This window comes from Arachis stenosperma, chromosome 3, assembly GCF_014773155.1.
Source record: "Arachis stenosperma cultivar V10309 chromosome 3, arast.V10309.gnm1.PFL2, whole genome shotgun sequence".
NCBI classification, from domain to species: domain Eukaryota; kingdom Viridiplantae; phylum Streptophyta; class Magnoliopsida; order Fabales; family Fabaceae; genus Arachis; species Arachis stenosperma.
This window is the reverse complement of record NC_080379.1, coordinates 50,639,420-50,642,608: the sequence shown is the minus strand read 5'-3', so window position 1 is coordinate 50,642,608 and position 3,189 is coordinate 50,639,420. Positions and strand designations below refer to the sequence as shown.

Here is a 3,189-nt window from a genome sequence, read left to right as displayed (position 1 = left end):
TCAAGAACTCCCTTCCTTTGAGGCGTCCCATTACTCACGGAATTTCTCTCAGAAGTGTACATGAACTGGTTGTTTGCAACCATGTCAATAAGTTCTTGAGCTTCTGCAGGCGTTTTCTTTAGGTGAATGGATCCACTTGCAGAATGGTCTAGTGACATCTTAGAGGACTCAGATAGACCATAATAGAATATATCCAGAATGGTCCACTCTGAAAGCATGTCAAAAGGACACATTTTGGTCATCTGCTTGTATCTTTCCCAAACTTCATAGAGGGATTCACCTTCTTTTTGTTTGAAGGTCTAAACATCCACTCTAAGCTTGCTCAACTTTTGACCAGGAAAGAACATAGCCAAGAAGGCCGTGACTAGCTTATCCCAGGAGTCCAAGCTGTCTTTAGGTTGTGAGTCCAACCATGTTCTAGCTCTGTCTCTTACAGCAAAAGGGAAAAGCATGAGCCTGTAGACTTCAGGATCTACTCCATTAATCTTAACAGTCTCATAGATCTGCAAGAACTCAGTTAAAAACTGATAGGGATCTTCTGATGGAAGTCCATGGAACTTGCAGTTCTGTTGCATTAGAGCAACTAGTTGAGGTTTCAGCTCAAAGTTATTTGCTCCAATAGCAGGGATTGAGATGCTTCTTCCATCAAACTTGGAAGTAGGTGTAGTATAATCACCAAGCATCCTCCTTGCATTATTATTTTTGGCTGCCATCTCCTCTTCTTTTTCGAAAATTTCTGTAAGGTTGTCTCTGGATTGTTGTTATTTAGCTTCTCTTAGTTTCCTCTTCAGAGTCCTTTCAGGTTCAGGATCTGCTTCAACAAGAATGTTCTTGTCCTTGCTCCTGCTCATATGAAAAAGAAGGGAATAGAAAATAATAATAGGAATTCTCTTTATCACAGTAGAGAGATTCCTTTATGTTAGTAGAAAAAGAAAGGAATAGGAGAAGGAAAAAGGAAAGAATCCAAACACAATGGTGAAGATAGAGTTCGAATTCTTGAGATGAAAAGAAGTGTTAGTAAATAAATAAATAAATAGAATAAGATGAGGGAGATAGAATTTCGAAAAAAAATTTTGAAAAAGAGTTAGTGATTTTCGAAAATTAAGAGAAGAAATAAAATTAAAATTAAAATTTGAAATAATTAATTAATTAAAAGAATTTTAAAAAAGGGTGATGAATTTTCGAAAATTAGAGAGGGAAAAGTAGTTAGGTGGTTTTGAAAAAGATAAGAAACAAACAAAAAGTCAATTAGTTAGTTGAAACAGATTTGAAAATCAATTTTGAAAAGATAAGAAGATAAGAAGTTAGAAGGGATATTTTGAAATCAAATTTTTTTTTTGAAAAAGATATGATTTAAAAAAATATGATAAAAAGATATGATTAAAAAGATATGGTTGAAAAAAGATTTAATTTTAAAATTAAAATTGATTACTTTACTAACAAGAAACTAAAAGATATGATTCTAGAATTTAAAGATTGAACCTTTCTTAACAAGAAAGTAACACTTCAAATTTTTGAATCAATCACATTACTTGTTGGTTAAGTTTCGAAAAATTTGAAATAAAATTAAGAAGGGGATTTTGAAAAATATTTTTAAATTATCGAAAATAAATGAAAAATGAAAAAGATTTGATTTTTGAAAAAGTTTTTAAAAAGGATAAGATTTTTAAAATTGAAAATTTGGCTTGACTTATAAGAAATAGCTTATTTTAAAAAATTTTTGACTAAGTCAACTCAAATTTTCGAAATTTGTGAGAAAAATAAGGAGAAGATATTTTTATTTTTGAATTTTTAATTATGAGAGGAAAAAACATGAAAATGACCCAAAACATGAAAATTTGGATCAAAACCAATGATGCATGCAAGAACACTATGAATGTCAAGATGAACATCAAGAACACCTTTGAAGATCATGATGAACATCAAGAACATATTTTTGAAAAATTTTTTATGCAAAGAAAACATGCAAGACACCAAACTTAGAAATCTTTAATGCTTAGAAACTATGAATGCAAAAATGCACATGAAAAACAACAAAGGACACAAAACAAGAAAACATAAAGATCAAACAAGAAGACTTACCAACAACAACTTGAAGATCATGAAGAACACATGCTTGAATTTTTGAAAAATGCAAAAGTTTTTAAAACATGCAATTGACACCAAACTTAAAAATTGACTCAAGACTCAAACAAGAAACACAAAATATTTTTGATTTTATGATTTTCTAATTTTTTTTGGATTTTTTTTCGAAATTTTAAAGGAAAAAGAAAATAAGAAATTCAAAATTTTTAATAAGAATTCCAGGAATCTTTCAGTGTTAGCCTAAAGCTCCGATCCAGGAGTTGGACATGGCTTAATAGCCAGCCAAGCTTCTTCAAGGCATTACATGCATTGTGGTGATTAGTTGAAGTCTCAGTCCAAAAGAATTTAGACATGGCTTTACAGCCAGCCAGACTTCAACATGTTACCATGAAACTCTAGAATTCATTCTTAAAAATTTGGAATAATTTTCGAAAACAAAAGGGAAAATTTTTTTTGAAAGATTTTTGAAAAAATTTTTGAAAATAAAACAAAAAGAAAATTACCTAATCTGAGCAACAAGATGAACCGTCAGTTGTCCAAACTCGAACAATCTCCGGCGACGGTGCCAAAAACTTGGTGCACGAAATTGTGATCTCTAATAATGGCATTCAACTTGGTATGCGCATCTACTAACTCAGCACTTTCTTCACAAATTCGCACAACTAACCAGCAAGTGCACTGGGTCGTCCAAGTAATAAACCTTACGTGAGTAAAGGTCGATCCCACGGAGATTGTTGGTATGAAGCAAGTTATGGTCATCTTGTAAATCTCAGTTAGGCAGATTTAAATGATTATATTGGTTTTCAAAAATAATAATAAATAAAACATAAAGTAAAGATAAAGATACTTATGTAGATCATTGGTAGGAATTTCAGATAGGCGTATGAAGATGTTGTGCTCCTTCTGAATCTCTGCTTTCCTACTGCCTTCATCCAATCCTTCTTACTCCTTTCCATGGCAAGCTGTATGTAGGGCATCACTGTTGTCAATGGCTACATCCCATCCTCTCAGTGAAAATGGTCCAAATGCTCTGTCACAGCACGGCTAATCATCTGTCAGTTCTCGATCATGTCGGAATAGAATCCATTGATTCTTTTGCGTTTG

The 3,189-nt window shown here is 32.3% G+C and overlaps 1 non-coding gene across 1 annotated transcript; it reads left to right on the top strand.

Moving 5' to 3' along the window:
* Positions 1-212: 212 nt before the first annotated feature.
* Positions 213-320, top strand: LOC130971625 (small nucleolar RNA R71). The gene has a single exon (XR_009082837.1). It is a non-coding gene; the product is annotated as a small nucleolar RNA R71 (small nucleolar RNA).
* Positions 321-3,189: the final 2,869 nt, after the last annotated feature.